The sequence below is a fragment of the Odocoileus virginianus genome, chromosome 34 (genome assembly GCF_023699985.2).
Source record: "Odocoileus virginianus isolate 20LAN1187 ecotype Illinois chromosome 34, Ovbor_1.2, whole genome shotgun sequence".
Taxonomy (NCBI): Eukaryota; Metazoa; Chordata; class Mammalia; order Artiodactyla; family Cervidae; genus Odocoileus; species Odocoileus virginianus.
In genome coordinates this window covers 32303984-32326292 of record NC_069707.1, presented here as the reverse complement: position 1 = coordinate 32326292, position 22309 = coordinate 32303984, and positions in this window count along the sequence as shown.

Genomic DNA, 22309 nt, shown 5'->3' with positions numbered 1-22309 from the left:
TGTTTGATACAGTTCTGACAATAACAGCATCTATCTTATATATAGCAACTTACTACATGCCAAGCACTATGCTAAGTGTTTTATTTGTATTTCAGTTTCCTTCTTGATGACTCTAGGGTCCACTTAATTCACTCTTAAGGCAGTGTTACCTAAGAGAAACATGGTCAGCCATCACAATATTATTGTAAAATTACTATACTCACGACTAGAATTTCCTCAATACCATAAGAGATTATATACAACATGTACGATTATGTGTATAAGATTTTCCATCTATTTATGTTTTTATTTTTATTTTATTTTTTTGGCCACACTACATGGCATGTGGGATCTTAGTTCTCCAACCAGGAATGACACTCCGTGCTCCCTGCATTGGAAGCATGGAGTCTTAATCACTGGACCACCTGGGAAGTCCCCTATCTATCTTTTTAAAGGCAATATTATTAAAAGGCCCTTTCCCTCCTATCCACTTTTCTAGTATCGCCATATCTCTAGTCTCTCTCTTCTCCAAAATTCTTGAAAATTTCTTCTTTTGCCTTTGTCCTAGCATAGGCACATCTTAGTTATATTCCTCCTGACGTTCTATCCCAATTCTGTATCACAAAAGCTCGAGCGACAGCTTGGACAATAACAAGCATTCCTTGGAGGATATAGGAGCAAAATAAACTGAGAGGCCAACAGCAGAATCTCCTTTAGCAAATGAAGAAGGGGACTGGCCGGGCATTCTCAGGATGATAAATTGCTCCTCATGTGAGCATTGCCTTTCTCAATCCGGACACCAGCTCTGGGCTAGGTTCTATTCTTATCTCCATTTTCAGATAAGTAAAATGAGGCTTAGAGAAATTAAAGAGCAAGGAAGTATCAGACTCTGAACTTGAATGTAGGCTGTCTTATTCCAAAGCCTACACCCTTCATCACTGCCCACATGGAACTTTAATGCAGCTGGTATTTTTGCCATTATTCTTGGCCACCCATTATTTGAATGTCCTTGTATCTGAGAATACTCCGCATTATTTTGCTGAGTTCATGTGCTGTGATAGAAGGTGACAGTGCCTATGTCCACTTTTGCAGCGTCCCTTTCAGCTAGGGATGAGCTTGGCTCTGCCAGTCCTATTCCACTGCCGGCCCCGTATTTCCAACCCCATCGAAGCCCCGAAAGTCACACAGATGTTGCTTTGGAAGCTAGTGACATAAAGAAGCAGAAGCCATATATAACACACTCTGGGACAGTGGCGGTTCCATATATTATCTGCAGCTGGTAGCATCTGAGACACAAGCAGTGCTTGGCATCTTCTCTGGATCAGGTTTACCTTGTGATTTGGCAGGTGGCCCTGTCTGAATGCCCCCAAGCCTGCTTCTCTGGCTCACCCAGAGATTCTGTGAGTCATCCAACACCATTGTAATGAATCCTCTTTCTGCCTAATTTAACTAGATACAGTTTCTATTGCTTGTAAAGATGCACTCAAACCAATTTGAGTGCCAGCTGAGCTTTTTTGTTTGTTTCCATCAAGCTACATTAATCTCCAATTCTTCCAAGAACATTCCTTGCCTTATCTTCCAAAGAACTTCTCTCTCACACTTGTTCCCGGGAACTAAAATTATGTCTGTAAGGTTTCACCGTGTGACTGAGCCTGGCTTGACACTTGCTACTAGACCAACTAACGTCACTGCTTTCCCGACATTGTCTGGTCCTCAGTCCACGCATCAAGTGCCTCCTGCAGATGTGAGTGTAAAGATATAGAAACCCAGAGCACACTGTCAGGAAGAGAGAGCATGGTCCTGTCAATGAGACACATGACCGACTGAATTCTATAGCATCCCCTTCCGCTACTGCCTCCTTTCCAATTTTCATAGATTTTGAATGTGCCAAACCATAAATCTCACTTGATGTCTTTTATATTACAATCATGGTGAAAATATTTATGAGCGAGTCAAGATGCTTTTGGCTGATAGTGACTGAAATCTGGCTCATGCCAAGTTAAGAACTCTGTGACTCCTGAGGATGAATAAGGCTTCAGTTCAGTTCAGTTCAGTTGCTCAGTCGTGTCTGACTCTTTGTGACCCCATGAGTCGCAGCACACCAGGCCTCCCTGTCCATCACCAACTCCTGGAGTTTACTCATACTCATGTCCATCGAGTCGGTGATGCCATCCAGCTATCTCATCCTCTGTCATCCCCTTGTCCTCCTGCCCCCAATCCCTCCCAGCATCAGGGTCTTTTCCAATGAGTCAACATTTCGCATGAGGTGGCCAAAGTATTGGAGTTTCAGCTTCAGCATCAGTCCTTCCAATGAACACCCAGGACTGATCTCCTTTAGGATGGACTGGTTGGATCTCCTTGCAGTCCAAGGGACTCTCAAGAGTCTTCTCCAACACCACAGTTCAAAAGCATCAATTCTTTGGCACTCAGCTTTCTTCACCCTCCAACTCTCACATCCATACATGACCACTGGAAAAACCATAGCCTTGACTAGATGGACCTTTGTTGGTAAAGTAATGTTTCTGCTTTTTAATATGCTGTCTAGGTTGGTCATAACTTTCCTTCCAAGGACTAAGCGTCTTTTAATTTCATGGTTGCAATCACCATCTACAGTGATTTTGGAGCCCCCCAAAATAAAGTCTGACACTGTTTCCACCATTTCTCAATCTATTTCCCATAAAGTTATGGGTCCAGATGCCATAATCTTAGTTCTCTGAATGTTGAGATTTAAGCCAACTTTTTCACTCTCCTCTTTCACTTTCATCAAGAGGCTTTTTATTTCCTTTTCACTTTCTGCCATAAGGGTGGTGTCATCTGCATATATGAGGTTATTGATATTTCTTGAGGCAATCTTGATTACAGCTTGTGCTTCATCCAGCCTGGCATTTCACGTGATGTACTCTGCATATAAGTTAAATAAGCAGGGTGACAAGATACAGCCTTGACATACTCCTTCTCCTATTTGGAACCAGTCTGTTGTTCCACGTCCAGTTCTAACTGTTGCTTCCTGACTTGCATATAGGTTTCTCAAGAGGCAGGTCAGGTGATCTGGTATTCCCATCTCTTTCAGAACTTTCCAGTTTATTGTGATCTACACACAAAGGCTCTGGCATAGTCAATAAAGCAGAAATAGATGTTTTTCTGGAATTCTCTTGCTTTCTCGATGATCCAGCGGATGTTGGGAATTTGATCTCTGGTTCATCTGCCTTTTCTAAAACCAGCTTGAACATCTGGAAGTTCACGGTTCATGTATTGCTGAAGCCTAGTTTGGAGAATTGTGAGCATTACTTTACTAGTGTGTGAGATGAGTGCAATTGTATGGTAGTTTGAGCATTCTTTGGGATTGGAATGAAAACTGACCTTTTCCAGTCCTGTGGCCACTGCTGAGTTTTCCAAATTTGCTGGCATACTGAGTGCAGCACTTTCACAGCATCATCTTTCAGGATTTGAAATAGCTCAACTGTAATTCCATCACCTCCACTAGCTTTGTTTGTAGTGATGCTTTCTAAGGCCCACTTGACTTCCCATTCCAGGATGTCTGGCTCTAGGTGAGTGATTACACAATTGTGATTATCTGGGCTGTGAAGATCTTTTCTGTACAGTTCTTCTGTGTATTCTTGCCACCTCTTCTTAATATCTTCTGCTTCTGTTAGGTCCATAACATTTCTGTCTTTATTGAGCCCATCTTTGCATGAAATGTTCCCTTGGTACCCCTAATTTTCTTGAAGAGATCTCTAGTCTTTCCAATTCTATTGTTTTCCTCTATTTCTTTGCACTGATCACTGAGGAAGGCTTTCTTCTCACTCCTTGCTATTCTTTGTAACTCTGCATTCAAATGGGAATATCTTTCCTTTTCTCCTTTGCTTTTCACTTCTCTTCTTTTCACAGCTATTTGTAGCCCTCCTCAGACAATCATTTTGCCTTTTTTGCATTTCTTTTCCATGGGGATGGTCTTGATCCCTGTCTCCTGTACAATGTCATGACCCTCCATCCATAGTTCATCAGGCTCTCTATCAGATCTAGTCCCTTAAATCTATTTTTCATTTCTACTGTATAGTCATAAGGGATTTGATTTAGGTCATACCTGAATGATGTAGTGGTTTTCTCCACTTTCTTCAATTTCAGTCTGAATTTGGCAATAAGGGGTTCATGATCTGAGCCACAGTCAGCTCCCGGTCTTGTTTTTGCTGACTGTACAGAGCTTCTCCATTTTGGCTGCAAAGAATATAATCAATCTGATTTCAGTGTTGACTATCTGGTGATGTCCATGTGTAGCATCTTCTCTTGTGCTGTTGGAAGAGGGTGTTTGCTATGACCAGTGGGTTCTCTTGGCAAAACTCTATTCGCCTTTGCCCTGCTTCATTCTGTACTCCAAGGCCAAATTTTCCTGTTACCCCAGGTGTTTCTTGACTTCCTACTTTTGCATTCCAGTCCCCTATAATGGAAAGGAAATCTTTTTTGGGTGTTAGTTCTAAAAGGTCTTGTAGGTCTTCATACTTCATAGAACTGTTCAACTTCAGCTCCTTCGGCGTTACTCGCTGGGACATAGGCTTGGATTACAGTGATATTGAATGGTTTGCTTAGAAACAAACAGATATCATTCTGTCGTTTTTGAGATTGCATCCAAGTACTGCATTTCGGACTCTTTTGTTGACCATGATGGCTACTCCATTTCTTCTAAGGGATTCCTGTCCACAGTAGTAGATATAATGGTCATCTGAGTTAAATTCACCCCTTCCAGTCCATTTTAGTTTGCTGATTCCCAGAATGTCGACATTCACTCTGCCATCTCCTGCTTGACCACTTTCAATTTGCCTTGATTCATGGACCTAACATTTCAGGCTCCTATGAAATGTTGCTCTTTACAGCATCGGACCTTGCTTCTATCACCGTTCACATCCACAACTGGGTGTTGTTTTTGCTTTGGCTCCATCCCTTCATACTTTCTGAAGTTATTTCGCCACTCATCTCCAGTAGCATATTGGGCACCTACTGACCTGGGGAGTTCCTTTTTCAGCATCCGATCATTTTGCCTGCTCATATTGTTCATGGGGTTCTCAAGGCAAGAATACGGAAGTGGTTTGCCGTTCCCTTCTCCAGTGGACCGCATTCTGCCAAACCTCTCCACCCTGACCCTACCGTCTTGGGTCGCCCCACGCGGCATGGCTTAGTCTCATTGAGTTAGACAAGACTGTGGTCCTGTGATCAGATTGGCTCGTTTTCTGTGATTATGGTTTCAGTCTGTCTGCCCTCTGATGCCCTCTCGCAACACCTACCGTCTTACTTGGGTTTCTCTTACCCTGGACGTGGGGTATCTCTTCACGGCTGCTCCAGCAAAGCGCAGCCGCTGCTCCTTACCTTGGAGGAGGGGTATCTCCACACGGCCGCCCCTCTTGATTGAACGTGGAGTAGCTTCTCTCGGCCCTCCTGCGCCCGCGCAGCCGCTGCTCCTTGGACATGTAGTTGCTCCTCTCGCGCCGCGCCTGACCTCGGATGTGGGGTAGCTCCTCTCCGTCGCGCTTCTGCGCGGTGCGTCGCAGCCGGCGCGCTTCCACTGAACGTGGCTTCAGGCATGGCTAAATCCAGGTGCTTCAACGGTATAACCAGGGCTTGGGCTTCCGTGGTGGCTCAGACAGTAAAGAGTCCGCCTGCAATGGAAGAGACCTGGGTTTGATCTCTGGGTTGGGAAGACTGCCTGGAGAAGGGAATGGCAACCCACTCTAGTTTTCTTGATCGGGAGAATTCCATGGACAGAGGAGCCTGGCCGGCTATAGCCCATGGTGTCGCAAAGAGCTGAACACAACTGAGCAATTTTTTCTTCTTCTTTTTTCTGTCATTTCCCCCTTTAATGGGTCTCTCTACTTGTCAAGCAAGATGGTTATCTGGCTGTACTTAGATGCTCAGTCATGTCTATAGCCCCAGACAGTTTAATGACAAAACTGTCTATAGCCTGTTAAACTGTAAAACTGTCTATAGACTGTGTAACTGTTGAACTGTCTATAGCCCCAGGCAGTTTAATGATAAAAGTATAAAGAGTATTTTCCCCAAACTCTGAAATACACCTTCCTGGGGAGGTTTCTGATGAGCTAGCCCATGTCTGTGGTGGAAGAGGGTGGAGTGCCATAGTGGATGGATTTACTGGGTCAGTATACTGAATTTGGCAGTGTAAATCTCACTGCAGCGCAGTCTTACCCCTGGGAAGTGACTGCTGACGAGAGAGCTGGCTAGCTGCTGCTTTGTGTGGTGGCAAGACTGTGGATATGTAAACAAATAGGTAAAATCTTTCCAGGGGGTGCTGAGTACTCTGAAGGGAATAAAGGAGAAGGATATTTTGGAGCATGACTGGCTTAATCCATCACTTCAGTCATATCACTTAAGCAGAGAAAGCAGCGAGCACAAATCTCACTTTGTTGCTATTTTTCTAAAGATGACTTTGAATGACTGATCTTTTAGAGCACACAGCGGTCTCTTCTAAGATGGAAATATTTTAGAGGATAATATGAAATGAATCTGAAAAGAATCATTATCAGTGACTTAATTTAGGAACTAGTCAGTATCTCTTAATAAACAGTAAGGTAGAAATGCCTGAGCAGCTTTCCTTCTGCTCAGGACTGAAGGAAGATTTTAGCCAAGCACCTTCTGCATCGCTGGGACATGGCAGGCTCTCAGAGAAAGTGAATGTTGCTCAACTGTGTCCGACTCTATACGGTCCATGGAATTCTCCAGGTCAGACTCCAGGCCAGATCAATACTGGAGTGGGTAGCCTTTCCCTTCTCCAGGGGACTCTTCACAACCCAGGGATCAAACCCAGGTCTCCCGCATTGCAGGCAGATTCTTTACCAGCTGAGCCACAAGGCCCAATAAATGTCACTAAAATTTTGGGGAAAGGTGGGCAAGATGATTTGTTGGTTTGCTCTAAATGGAAAGGGGGAAGATTAGTGAACAGAAAAGGAAAAGGGAGAGAAAGAGAGATTCAGAAAGATCATAGTAAGCTGGTTCTAAATTAGGTGAAAATACTCTCTAGTTGATAGAGAAATGTTTTTAAGATTATGGTGATAACTCTATCGCACGATTGCACTCATCTCACATGCTAGTAATGCTCAAAATTCTCCAAAGCAGGCTTCAACAGTACATGAACCGTGAACTTCCAGATGTTCAAGATGGTTTTAGAAAAGGCAGAGGAACCAGAGATCAAATTGCCAACATCTGTTGGATTATCAAAAAAGCAAGAGAGTTCCAGGAAAATATCTATTTCTGCTTTATTGACTATGCCAAAGCCTTTGACTGTGTGGATCACCACAAACTGTGGAAAAGTCTTCAAGGCATGGGAATACCAGACCTCCTGACCTGCCTCTTGAGAAATCTGTACGCAGATAAGGAAGCAACAGCTGATAAAAATAAATGAAAAAAACAACAAAAAAAAGAACTGGACATAGGACAACAGACTGGTTCCAAATAGGAAAAGGAGTACATCAAGGCTGTATATTGTCACCCTGCTTATTTAACTTATATGTGTGAGGCTGTCATGGCTAACGCCATGACAGGCAGCCTAGATTAGGAGTAGGCCTGGTTTCCCGGGGTAACATAATTATCAGGCCTCCTGGAGCTAGCCAATCAACATATGCCTAGCAAGAAAAAGGGAACCTATCAGGGGAAAGCTGAAAGCCCCACGTTGGGCCAACAAAAATTGCCTTGCAACTGTATAACCAATCCGCTTGTGCCAACTACCTGCTGCTTTTTTTGACCTAATAAATACCCGAGAGAACTGGGGCTCGGGGCCTTTTCGTCCTCACACCCTTGGTGAGGGCGGGAGGCCCTGGCTCGAGTCAGTAATAAATTCCCCTATTGCAAGTTGCATTGTTTCGAGGAGTCTTCTTTCCCGACCGGGGACTCGGACTACAGGCAGAACAATATGCAGAGTACATCATGAGAAATGCTGGAATCAAGATTGCCAGGAGAAATATCAATAACATCAGATATGCAGATGACACCACCCTTATGGCAGAAAGTGAAGAAGAACTAAAGAGGCTCTTGATGAAAGTGAAAGAGGAGAGTGAAAAAGTTGGCTTAAAGCTTAACATTCAGAAAACTAAGATCTTGGCATCTGATCCCATCGCTTCATGGGAAATAGATGGGGAAACAGTGTCAGACTTTATTTTGGGGGGCTCCAAAATCACTGCAGATGGCGATTGCAGCCATGAAATTAAAAGACGCTTACTCCTTGGAAGGAAAATTATGACCAACCTAGACAGCGACATTACTTTGCCAACAAAGTTCCGTCTAGTCAAGGCTATGGTTTTTGCAGTGGTCATGTATGGATGTGAGAGTTGGACTATAAAGAAAGCTGAGCACCAAAGAATTGCTTTTGAACTGTGGTGCTGGAGACAACTCTTGAGAGTCCCTTGGACTGCAAGGAGATCCAGCCAGTCTATCCTAAAGGAAATCAGTCTTAAATATTCATTGGAAGAACTGATGTTGAAGCTGAAACTCCAATACTTTGGCCACCTGATGCAAAGAACTGACTCACTGGAAAAGACCCTGATGCTGGGAGGGATTGGGGGCAGGAGGAGAAGGGGATGACAGAGGATGAGATGGTTGGATGGCATCACTGACTGAATGGACATGGTTTGACTAAACTCCTGGAGTTGGTGATGGACAGGGAGGCCTGGCATGCTGTAGTCCATGGGGTCGTAAATAGTTGGATGTGACTGAGCAACTGAATTGAACCGACAACACTTTCACTTAAAGTTATTTGTAAAATGTTTAGACAAATTGGCTTTTTGGATGCTCAAAAATGAGTCAAAATTTTTGCTTTCAAAAAGATGGAAGAGGCACATTTCTCCCTATTTCTCTTGAAAGTACAACTAAAAGTCCTGACATGATATTTATAGGAAACACAAGCAGACTCTGAAATGTGGAAAGAAGGCATACTGCCTAGGGAACTCGGGACACAGGAAAAAAAGATACATGGTGAGTTCTTTGGATTTTCTTTTAGTTTCATGTATCTCAGACCAGGAGTAGAAAGATCCATCACCCAGAAAAGCCCGTGAGTATAGATTAACCCACCAGGAAAAAAAAAAGCCCTGACAAAAGTCTGCTCTTTCTAGCCAAAGAATAAGGAGATGAGCAGCCTAGCAAAACAAAAACTTTTAGACAATAATTATTCTACTTCAGCCTCACCCCTAGCCACCCATCATCCATCAGGTTGAGTGGGGAGTCTAGACTCTACCTCTGTTAGGCTATAAGGTGTCAACTCCCCTGCTAGGATGGTGTCAGAGAATGCTGATGAAAGAACAAGAGCTTTCATCCACTTTAGTACAAGAGCCCTTCTTCGCAGTGTCAGTAACGGCCAGTGGAGGGCCTGGACCTCTACGCATCCCCATAGGGAAGAGAATGTTTACTGGAGAGGCAGGCCTTTCTTCAATGTCCAGCAATAGCAGGGCCACTCCCTTCCCTGTGGTGTTAGTGAAGTCACAAGGGGAGCAGAATCGAAGCAGTCCAACCCTGCCAGCCAGGGAAGTATCCGTGGAGGCTGGGTGGGCACCTGGATCTCCTGGCTGTGGCCAGCAGTGATGAAGAGGCTCCTCACCTTTAACGCAGACCAAGTGGGGAACTTGAAATTATTCCCCCACCTGGAGGTGGTGCCCACCTTCCTATGCTGGAATGGTGTCCATGAAAGCCAGCTAAAACAGAAAGCTTAAGTAAGGGCTGGAGTCTCATAATATAATACCCACGATGAATGGGTTTCAATCCATAATCACTCATTATATCAAGAACTAGGACGATCTTAAACAATGAAAAAAGACAATAAATAGATACGGTATTTTTCTAGGGCTGCCATAACAAAATCTCAGAGACTGGGTGGTTTAAAGAACAGATATTTCTCAGAATTCTGGAGGCTAGAAGTCCAAGATCAAAGTGTTGGCAGGTTTGGTTTCTCCTGACAGTTCTCTCTTTGGTTTGCACATGGCCATCTTCTGGTTGTATCCTCACATGGCCTTTATTTTATGCACATACACTTCTTGTGTCCTCATCATGTAAGGATGCCATCATATTAGATTAAGGCTCTACTCTATTAACCTTTCCCAGGTGGAACAGTGGTAAAGAATCTGCTTGCCAGTGCAGGAGATGTGGGAGATATGGGTTCCATCCCTGGGTTGAGAAGATCCCCTGGAGTAAGAAATGGCAACCCACTCCAAAATTCTTCTTGCTCAGAAAATTCCATGGACAGAGGAGCCTGGGGGCCTATAGTCCATGGAGTTGCAAAGAGCAGGACAATCACCTCTTTGAAGACCCTATTTCTAAATACAGTCACATGGATTAGGGCCACCTATAAAACCTCATTTAACATTAATTAAAGTCCTTCCAAATACAGTTACATTCTAAGGTGCTGCAGGTTGAGACTTCAACAAATAAATTTAGGAAGGTGCTATCATCACATAATAGAGGCCAACATTAAGATGTCAGAAATTTTAGAATTAATGACGAAAAATGCAGTCATCAAAAAATGCTTCAGTAAGCAGTTATGAACACACTTGAAACAAATAAAAAATGAAACCTCAGAAAAGAAATAAAAGCCTCAACAATGCAAGAGAAGTTGTAAATAAGGACCAAGTGGAAATTTTGCAAGCAAAAAATATAATAAAAATATAAAATATAATATTTATATAAAATAAATAAAAAACTCAGTGCATGGGTTCAACAGAAAATGGAAGAGTTAGAGAGAAGAATCAAAGAACTGGAAGAAAGAACAGTAAAAATCTCCCAATGTGAGCAAGAGAGAAAATAGACTGGGAAAAAGCTCTAATTCTCAGGGATCTATGGGGCTACAACAAAAGATTTAACATTTGTTATTTTGGAGGTTTGGGAGAAGAGGAGAGAAAGAGTGAGACTGAAAAAGTACTCAAAGAAATAATAGTCGAAAAGCCCCAGATTTGGCAAAACCCATAAATCTATAGATTTCAGAAGCTGAGTAAATTCCAAAAAGGATAAGCACAAAGACATTTATACCAAAACATACCACATTTAGACTTCTGACTGCTAACTACAACTAGTAAATGACTAACTCTGCTTTTTTGCACATTTTGTTTATAGGAGGTTGGCAGTGCAGTGATTGAAAAATGTATAAACTAAGATCAGGGGACCTGCTTTTGAACTTCAGATATGCTATACCAACAGGTTCATCCTGGAGCAAATTACTGCATCTCTTTGTGTTTCAGATTTCTCATCTGAAAAACGGAATAAAGTATGTCCCCCCTTCCACTCCCATAGAAGTGTTGTCAGAATTAAATGAGAAAATTTATGTAAAATAATTGTCACACAGCAGACACTCAATAAGTGTCATTTTCTTTCCCCTTCGCTACTCCTGGCCGCTCTTAATCAATGAGAAGGCCAAGAGCACTAAAGTTGGAATGTCAAAAGCTTCAGACCAAACTAGCTAAGCTCTGATTCCAATTATGAGAAGATTCATTGCACGTCCTAATTTCTTTGCCGTTAACATGGTTATTTTTTTCTTCAGTTGATCCTTCAGCATACCTTGTTTCTTTTTTGTGGAAACAGTTTAGCATCCTGGTTAAGAGGCTAATTTCTGGAGTCTGACGATCTAGGGCTAGGCTCTGGGTCCACAATTAGGTAAGGGTCCTTAAGACTCACTTGCCTCAAATGTGTTACAGGATACAAATATTCCTACTGTCCTTGGGCTGCTGTCCTGATTAATGAGTTAGCATTCGTAAAGAGCTTGATATTGTGCCTGACCTAGGGAAAGTGCTCATTGGGGACAGTAATTATCTGTTGGACAGAGATGCATGGAATATCCTAACACCTAGGGACCATACCTAGGAGCTACTTCTTCTCCACAGAATTAGCCTTAAAGCCTGATCCTTAAGCAGAGTTGCTGCCCCTGATCTTGCCTTTCCACCCTTCACCCCATACTCCTTCACTGGTGGAGAGTTTAATGTCTCAGCAAGAGGACACACTTTGAATTTAAGTTCCAACTGAATTTGGTTAGAGGTATAGTGTACTAGGGTTCTCCAGAGAAACATATTCAATAAGATATATACATACACACACCCACATATAGAGAAGTAGAGGGAAAGAGATAGATTTATTCTAAAGAATTGGTTTATGAATCACAAATTCAATGGACATGAGTTTGAGCAAACTCCAGGGGATGGTGAAGGACAGAGAAGCCTGGCGTGCTGCAGTCCACGGGGTTGCAAAGAGTTGGCCATGACTGACTGAACAATCACAACAAATGTGAAGGCTGGCAAGTGTGAAATCTATAGGGCAAGTTCTGGGTAGGGAATTCAGAGAGTTGGCATTGAAGTTTTGAGTCTAAAATCTGCAGTCTGGAAACTCAGGTAGGGTTTCTATGTTGTAGTCTTAAGGTTAAATTCCTTCCTCCCTTATTTGGGAAACCTCAGTCTTTGCTCTTAAGGCCTTTGATTGGATGAGGTCCATTCCTATCATGGAGAGTAACCTGCTTCACTCAAAGGAAGGAAGTATTAGTTGCTCAGTCATGTCTGACTCTTTGCGACACCATGGATGGTAGCCCACCAGGCCCCTCAGTCTATGGAATTCTGCAGGCAAGAATACTGAAGTGGGTTGCCATTCCCTTCTCCAGGAGATCTTCCCAACCTGGGGATTGAATCCAGATTTCCTGTATTGCAGGCAGATTCTTTACTGTCTGAGCCACCTTCACTCAAAGTCTACCCTTTAAAACGTTCAGTTCAGTTCAGTTCAGCCACTCAGTTGTGTCTGACTCTTTGTGACCCCATGGACTGCAACACACCAGGCTTCCCTGTCCATCACCAACTCCCAAAGCTTGCTCAAGCTCATGTCCATCGAGTCAGTGATGCCATCCAGCCATCTCATCTGCTGTTATCCCCTTCTCCTCCTGCCTTCAATCTTTTCAAATGAGTCAGTTCTTCGCATCAGGTGGCCAAAGTATTGGAGTTTTAGCTCCAATATCAGTCCTTCCAATGAATATTCAGGACTGATTTCCTTTAGGATGGACTGGTTGGATCTCCTTGTAGTCCAAACGACTCTCAAGTCTTCTCCAACACCACAGTTCAAAAGCATCAATTCTTTGGTACTCAGCTTTCTTGATAGTTCAACTCTCACATCCATACATGACTACTGGAAAAACCACAGCTTTGACTAGATGAACCTTTGTTGGCAAAGTAATGTCTGTTTTTTAATATGCGGTCTAGGTTGGTCATAAACGTTAATCACATCTAAAAGATACCCTCACAGCAACATCTAGACTGGTGCTTGACCAAACAACTGGACACCATAGCATTATCAACCAACACATAAAAGTAACTGTCACGTATGGAGGAACTAATCTGACATTTATGAAAGCTATATGCCTTATTTAATGTTCATGACAAATTACATGTTATTCTATCAACCAGGTGACTACTTGAGGGCATAGTAAATTGTCCAAAAGGGCAATATTAGAATGAATGAGTCATTTCTGTAAAGAGTGCAACATCATGTACAATTGCTCCTTGGGATCCACAGGGAATTTGTTCCATGACCTTTGAGGATACCAAAATCTGTGGATTCTCAATTCCCTTTTATAAAATGTCATGGGATTTGGTTAAAATCTATGCAATCCTCCCATATAGCTTAAATCACCTCTAGAATATTATAATACCTAATACATTGTAAATGCTATACCAATAGTTGCTGAACATAGCAAAATCAAGTTTTGCTTTCTGGAACTTTCTGAAATTTTCAGTTCAGTTCAGTTCAGTTCAGTTGCTCAGTCATCTCCGACTCTTTGCGACCCCATGAATCACAGCACGCCAGGCCTCCCTGTCCATCACCAGTTCCCGGAGTTTACTCAAACTCATGCCCATAGAGTCGGTGATGCCATCCAGCCATCTCATCCTCTGTCGTCCCCTTCTCCTCCTGCCCCCAATCCCCCCCAGCATCAGGGTCTTTTCCAGTGAGTCAACTCTTCAAATGATGTGCCAAAGTACTGGAGTTTCAGCTTCAACATCAGTCCTTCCAATGAACACCCAGGACTGATCTCCTTCAGGATGGACTGGTTGGATCTCCTTGCAGTGAAATTTAAGGGGGAATATTTTTGATTCACAGTTTGTTGAACCTGGGATGTGGAACCCAAGACTATGGAGGGCTGATGGTACTGTTATCTTTTAGAATGTCAGCTGTCTGACTCTGCTGATCTCAGGTTACTGCTGACTTAGTGCAATGATGAGGCCAACAGATGGTGCGCCTCTTGGGTTTTCAGCAAAAATACTTGATGGGTGATTTTCTTTTTCCTCCCATAAATGCACTGTCTACTTCAATTCCGGTGGAGACAATTTGCATTTCTTCAGTTATGTTGCATATTTAATTTTATTCTATAACGATTTAATGTTACTAATAGATCAATGTTCTGGGCAGCTCCTAAGCTAATTTAGACTATAATTGGCTCTGTTGTAATAGACTCACTTGGCAAGTCTGACTAAAACACAAGGATTATTAGTCCTTTCTCATAGGAGAAGCACCTCTGAATTTGAGCCATACCTGATCTATTTCACACACATCTAAGCTGAAAGCCTTTAGGTTCCTGTTCTGGACAGAGGGAACTACTTTAGAGATTTCAGAGTGAGACCCTGTAAAGTCTTTATTTTTTCCTCTCTGATACAGAAAAGCCTTTAACAGACTTGAATTAGGTAACTTTAATGAAAATTTAATGACCAAGAATTATGAGAAAACAAAATTATATAATAATATACTTATCAGTTTTATGTGGACACATCAGAGTGTTTTCATAGTTAATTAAGAGAGGTGAAATAGGGTTAGAGTCACCTAATCCAGATCCTTTGTTCTTAGATGATGAAGTCAAGCTTAGAAAGGTGCTGTGTCTGTCAATTCACTCATTCATTGCTAGACAGTGGCCAAAACAAGACAAAAACCAAACGCCATGGTTTCCAGACAAGGACTTTTTCTACCATGTGCCAAGTGAAATTATTCTTCAGTATATTTAGCCTTTTCTTTCTTAAACTTTAAGAATTAATTATAAAATGCAGCTTTGCTTCAAATTATAAAACTTTAGATGAAGGGCAGGAACATGCAATCAAAATACTCAAGATATTTCTATTTTTCCATCACTGCTTTTCTTCAAATGTTTTTATTCTCATGATTTGAGTGATTCCACTGAATACTTAGGCTGCATCAATAGACGAGAAGGATCTGAGCTCTTCCGCTGAACTCATTCATTCAACAAAGCAGCAAGCAGTGTCCTAGCTACTGGGATTATGGAGATAAATAAGAAGTGATTCTTGCTGCAAATGGGGCTTTGTTGAGTTGGAGAAAAGCACATAAAATCAAATATACTATACAGATGATGCAGTAAGCTTGGTAATAGGGTCCCAATATGAATAGAGGACCTTGACTCTGAATTAAAAATAAATGCCTTCAAGAGCATTTCTTGCAAATGCCTTCTTGCAAAGTACCATTTGAAACAGTCTAAGAGGATGAGTGTAGTTTACCAGGTGGGGGAGGGAGAGGCCTTCAGGGTATGAGGAAGGGCCTGCAGGGAGATGCATAGAGCACTGCTGGATTGAGAGATGAGAAGTTGATAAGGTGGGAGAAGAGGGTGGAGAGGGAAAGCTTGGAGTCAGTGGGGGAAGGTCTTAGATTGCTTGCTGAAAAGTGCTTTTACTAAAGAGGGATTTATTGTGAAGGTAAGAATATATCTAATACAATGTCCCATCTTAGAGACTTTCAAACCGAGGGGACAGGGCTTGACATAGTTAGGTTTACTTTTCTGAAAGATAATGCTGATCCTCAGCTACTTCAGCTAGAAATGAGATAAAATATTCCTGCTATGACAGTTGATGTGGGAATCAAATAGTGTATGTGAAAGTGCCTAGTAAGTTATACCTCAAGTTATCATGTGAAATATTTATTCATGTCACATGATAGTAAAATCAAATGGTGAAACTTCTGTGAGGATGAATGATGGGCAGACAGCCCACTTTTGAACCTCTAAAGCATTTAGTCCTGAGGATATTTCTACCAGATTCTGCAGGGCATGACAAAGAATGTAGCACTGATGTCTCTCTCAACTTGACTAAATAGAACCCTAATGTTCTACACTTGGTTTTAAATTAGGTTCTTTACAAGAAACAGCATAGAAACTGTATCTGCATTGACTGTGAAACCTGTTTCAAACTTTGGCCATTAAATATCTCAGTTTTTTTTAATTTGAGTAAATGCATTTAATAAACTATTCATCATACATCATGATCCTAATCATTAGTATAAGTTAATATCAACTAAGGAAATAACAGAAGATACACATAAAGATTTGTATATTAGAATGCTCATTGGAGTGTCATTTATAACACTCCAAAGGTAAAATTAGAAATGACTTTAATGCTTCTTTGTAGGAGTTGTAGGAGTTGAAATTCAGTTATGGTTTGTTTACATGGTGAAATGTTTTTAATTATTGAAAATCATGACTTCAAAGGCCAATGATATGAAAAATTGTTCCTAAATTTAAGTGAAAAAGAGATGGTAGGGCGTACCATTTGCTCCCTAGTTGAGGACTAAAAAAATAGTCAATTTTTACCTAAAGATTGAAAAAAATAGACCAAATTATAATGTTTAATTTTTTCTGCATAAAACTATTATAAAAGATTTTTCTTAAAAAATTTATTTCAAACTTAAAAAAAAAGTGTTCCTAATTCTATAATGAAGAAAAATAAGCACAGTTAAAAAAATGTTTAAGTAACTTGTGCTAAGAAAGTATTAGCCTTGATTATTCTTCTGTAGTTTACATTTTCATATTTTTGATGGGGTTTCTGCTTCAACTATTACTGCCACTCTGGGAGATTTTACTCTAGTATTAATAACTAGAAGTTTCTGGGTTCCTCAACTCCATTTTCTCTGAAAGAAATGAAGGACTCCTGTACTTTCTCACCACTTTACTGTCCATTGTTTTATTAATAAAACAGTGATTTTATTTCATAAACATTTAATCTGGCCTGCCAAAATATTCTGAGTGATATAAAACCAAACATGCTGAAGACACAAAAGAAGTTTAATATGTTAATTTCTGCATATAACGAGTTTGTAATTTGTGTGGGAAGATGAAGCAAATTCAAGGGATAACTAGGATGTAAGAATCATCATAATTTCATAAGATTAATAGTGATTTTCTAAGATTAGTCCACCACTCTAATTTGGTAGGTGGTGAAAATGAAGCGGAGAGAATAAGTGATTTTTCCAATATCACCAAGGATGTAGGAACAAGGACCCAGGTCCCCCAGTTCCACTGAACTGTTAAAATGCCATGTATTACAGAAATCTAAGAGGAAACCCGTGTCAGCCTCTGTGACAGTTAAAGGGAGGAGGGGAGAGGAGGCTTGTTAGTAACAGATCTCTGGGCTGTGACTCTTCTTCAGTAGGAGACAAGCTGTGGCGTCCTTCAACCATTGAGACCACCATCATTGGTTGTGTCCCACTGACTATAGTAGTTAGTCATCTGCAACTCAGGAGATGCCGGAGACACAGGTTCGATCCCTGGGTTGGGAAGATGCCCTGGAGGAGGGCACTGGCAACCCACCCCAGTGTTCTTGCTTGGAGAATCCCATGGACAGAGGAGCCTGGCTGGCTGTAGTCCATGGGGTTGCAGAGAGTTGGACATGACTGAAGCAACTTAGTATGCACATATAGTAGTTATATCTGTGATGTCAGACACTACATGATGTTATCCATGTATATCACTTTTGTAAAAATAAAAATCAAACATTCAACTGGACTGTGAATTAGGATGCTTTCAGTTGTAAGCAACAGAAACTCAAATCATAACAAAACAAAGAGGGAAGGAATTTGTTGACACATAATTGGGAAGTCACAGGCTTTAAGACCGGCAGATTCTAGAAACCTAGATGCTGTTGGCAGGGCTCTGGTTTCATCTTTCCATCTCACCTTGTCTCTGCTTGACTTCATTCCTTGGGCATTCCCCAGGTACTTGACAAGGTAGCTTCCAGATATCAAGACTCATACCTGACTGATTAAGAACTCCTTGGAGATGTCTCCTTGGAAAGCTCTAGCAGAAAAGTCCCTGGAAAGAAAGATGCTTATTCTCCAGGCTCTGCATATGCTTGTCCCCAAGTCAGGCTTTTTTGGAAGAGAATCTGGTTCTTCGGGGATTCCTAACCACCTAAAAAGGGTTTTCCTTGGTAAAGAGGTGTCCTATTAATAGAATGGCTGGGAAAAGGGGAGAGGGTGCTCATCAGGTATGCACTGTGGGATGTAGTGCCGATGACCTAAGTACTGACCATGTAATATAGACAATAAATGCAAAAGGAGAGAGAAGTATAATAATAAGGCTGCTAGCTCAGTTTTCCCAGGGAATTTAGGTAATGGCATACCCCGAAAGTGTGAGAGTTTGTTGCTCAGTCATGTCAGACTCTTTGTGACCCCATGGACTGTCGTCCGCCAGGCTCCTCTGTCCACGGAATTCTCCAGGCAAGAATACTGGAGTGGGTTGCCATTTTCTTCTCCAGGAGATCTTCCTGATCCAAGAGATCGAACCCAGGTCTCTTATATTGCAGGAAGATTCTTTACCCAGGGAAGTCCATCCTAGGGTAATACAAAATTCTGTTAATAATAGACTGTGCTGTGCTAAGTCGCTTCAGTCATGTCTGACTCTTTGAGACGCTACTGACTGTGGCCTGCCAGGCTCCTCTGTCCATGGGGATTCTGCAGGCAAGAACACTGGGGTGGGTTGCCATGCCCTCCTCCAGGGGGTTTTCCCAACCCAGGGATTGAACCCATGTCTGTTGGATCTCCTGCCTTGGCAGGCGGGTTCTTTACCATTAGCACCACCTGGGAAGCCCTAATAATAGACTTAATAAAGTCTAATGGAAAAGGAAATCTCCTTTTAAGAAAACTCACACTATATTCACAGAGACAACATTTTATGACATATGTTTCTAGGGGTAGTTGTAGTGGCTAGGGGCTTCCCTCGTGTCTCAGATGGTAAAGAATCTGCCTGCAATGAAGAGACTGCAATGGGTTTGATCTCTCAGTTGGGAAGATTCCCTGGAGAAGGGAATGGCCACCCACTCCAGTTATTCTTGCCTGTAAAATTCTGTGGATAGAGGAACCTGGTGGATGACTGGTAAAGACTCTATTGCCAATTCAGGAGACCTGGGTTCAATCCTTGAGTCAAGAAGATCCCCTGGAGTAGGAAATGGCAACCTGCACCGGTTTTCTTGCCTGGATTATCCCATAGACAGAGGAGCCTGAAAGGCTCCAGTCCATGGGGTTGCAAAGAGTAGGACATGACTGAGCATGTATGCAGCATATAGTGACTAACCCAGTTCACCCGAAGCTATTAGGAACAACATACTTTTTTTATTTTTAAAAAACACTTAGATCTGAGTCTATAAGGCAGATATGTGACAGCAAATTTCTTTGGATAGTGACTCCAGAGACTAATACAGTTAATGGAGGTTTTAATTAGCCAGCATAATTTCTAAAAGCAGTAGAAAAAAAAGCCTCCAGCATTACCTACAAGTGAAAGCAAATTCTCTTATCACCCATGTGATAGTTGCAGAATTTATCACAATAATAATTCCTTCTGATATTTACATTATGCTTTCCACTTGTCATATATTAACTCGGTTGATCTTTATAACATTCCCAGGAAGCAGGCATTATTATAATTGTTTACACTTTATAGATAAGAAAACTGAGGGATAGAGAGTTCACACAGCTAACGAGAGGTGGACTTGAATCCTCCCATTGGTGTTTTTCCATAGATGTAACAGGAAGAAAACAGGTCTGATGAAAAAGAAGTGAGTTTGAATCCTGCCTTCACTACCAACTAACTAGGTAACTATGTCCTTTTGACCCTCCTTTTCTCAGAAGTAAAAAAGTGATAATCCTATCTAACATAATGGGTGTGATATTAAAAATCATCTCTCATCTGAGGTACTCTGTGGGTTTTCTTTCCCCAACTCCATGTCCTTAAGTTTAGCCTTGAGATGGAAGTGGGGAAGAAGAAGGAATACAGGCTGTCCTTCTGGTGTGGGTGTAACAGAGGAACCACTGGGGGGAAAGGGAAGTAAAATTTATCCTGCATCTTCTGGCTTGAGGGGTTCAAAAGGGAAATGGAGGTGGAGGAAAAGGTCAGAAGCAAAGTTTTCCTTTTCTTCTTCCATCCTCTTAGGGTGGAAGGGATGTGGATGAGCCCAGGGACTGAAGGTCTTCTGTCTGCCTCCATTTGCTTTCACGCTGGAAGGAAATCCCCCTGCAAGCTGGTCTAGCCTTGTCTTGGGTGGTCCTATCAAAGAAGCTTGTGCATAATGTAGTCCGGCAGAGCCCTTAGGCTGCCCATGGTGTGAAGATGTGTGGCTGGGAATTTTACTAGTCTCCCCAAAACTGAGGACTCAGGTGGACAGAGGTACCCAAAAGGTGCATAGGGGTCAGAGGTGGAGACTTAGATTTGGAAATTCTACGTCTAATTGAATATGTTTGCTTTTCCTTGTGAAAATAGGTTTCTGTTTTTGTTAGTGAATTTTCTCTTTTAGAAAATCTTTTGGTGGCCATTATTTCTTCACTCTGAAAAAAGGAAATTCCATAATGTCCTTCAGAAGGACTGACTAGCATGGAATAAATAGTAGGTTATAAGGCAGGACAAAGGATACATGCTTTTAAAACTAATACGGTATGATTTCATTTATATGTGGAACCTAAAAAAAACCAAACTCCTAGAAACAGAGGGCTGGTGGTTGCCAGAGGGGAAGAAAGGAAGGTGGGGGGGGGGGGGGAGGTGACGGCATCTCAAGGTACAAACTTCCAGATACAAAGTAAGTAAGTTCTGAAAACGTTACATACAGCGTGGAGACCATGGTTAATAAAACTGTATGGTAAATTGGGGGCTTCCCTGGTGACTTAGATGGTAAAGAATCTGCCTGCACTGGAGACCTGGGTTCAGTCTCTGGGTCAGGAGGATCCCCTGGAGAAGGAAATGGCAACTCACTCCAGTATTATTGCCTGGAGAAGAACCCCATGGGCAGAGGAGCCTGGCCGGCTACAGTCCATGGGGTTGTGAAGAGTAGGACACAGCTGGATGAGTAAGCACACACGTCATATATTTGGAAATGGCTAAGGGAGTAGATCTTAAAACTACTCATCACAAGGAAAAACAACATGTTTTTCTGATGTTAACAAAGTGATGATGTTAACTAAGACCTACTGTGGTGATCATTTGCAATGTATATGTATCTGTGTACACACACACACACACACACACACACATATCTCAAATCATTATGTTCTATTCTGTAAATGAATACAATGTTATGTGTCAATTATATCTCAGGAAAACTGGGGGAAAAGAATATATGAGGCTTCCCAGGTGGTGCAGTGGAAAAGAATCCACCTGCCAATGCAGAAGATGCAAGAGATGTGGGTTCGACTGCTGGGTCTGCAAGATCCCCTGGAGTAGGAAATGGCAACCCACTCCAGTATTCTTGCCTGGAAAATCCCATGGACAGAGGAGCCTGGTGGAGTGACTGTCCGTGGGATTGCAGAGTCAGACACAACTGAGCACACAGCACAACAACAGCGACGTTCTTTACAATCAGTTTTAGTACTTCCGTGCCTTTGTGTGGAAGACAAGGTGATGCTGTTTCCAAAAAAGAAAAAAGTCATTACACTTCTACCTCCACTGTGATGGCTCTGCATTTTGCTCTGATGGCTGATGTGTCCAGGTTCTAGTGGGAATGCTTTGTACATAGTTAGATTGTCAGAGTCACCAAGTCAAAAGGCCAAACAATTACCAGCAGACAATATTTTAAATATGTGTGTCTTTCCAGACTTCACCTTAACGAAGTCTGGTTCCTTTGGCCAAACCCTGTCATTCACAGACAAAAATGTTCTTCTTTTGAACATGATCTCTTCTCTCAGTGAGTGTTCACAGAGGGCAGAGTTTCTTAACCCCATTAAGGTGGCCATTTGAGGCTGAATAATTCTTCCTGTGGAGAGCTAGTGTGTACATGGTAGAATGTGTGAATAGCATCTCTGGCCTTTACTCAGGCTTCCCAGGTGGTATTAGTAAAGAACCTGCCTGCCAATGCAGGAGACATAAGAGACGTGGATTCAATCCCTGGGTTGGGAAGATCCCCTGGAGGAGAGCATGGCAACCCACTCCAGTATTCTTGTCTGGAGGATCTCATGGACAGAGGAGCCTGGCAGGCCATGGTCCATAGGGTCACACAGAGTCAGATGCAACTGAAGCGACTTAGCACACATGCATAGCCTTTACTCATAGATGCCAGTAGCAACAATCAAA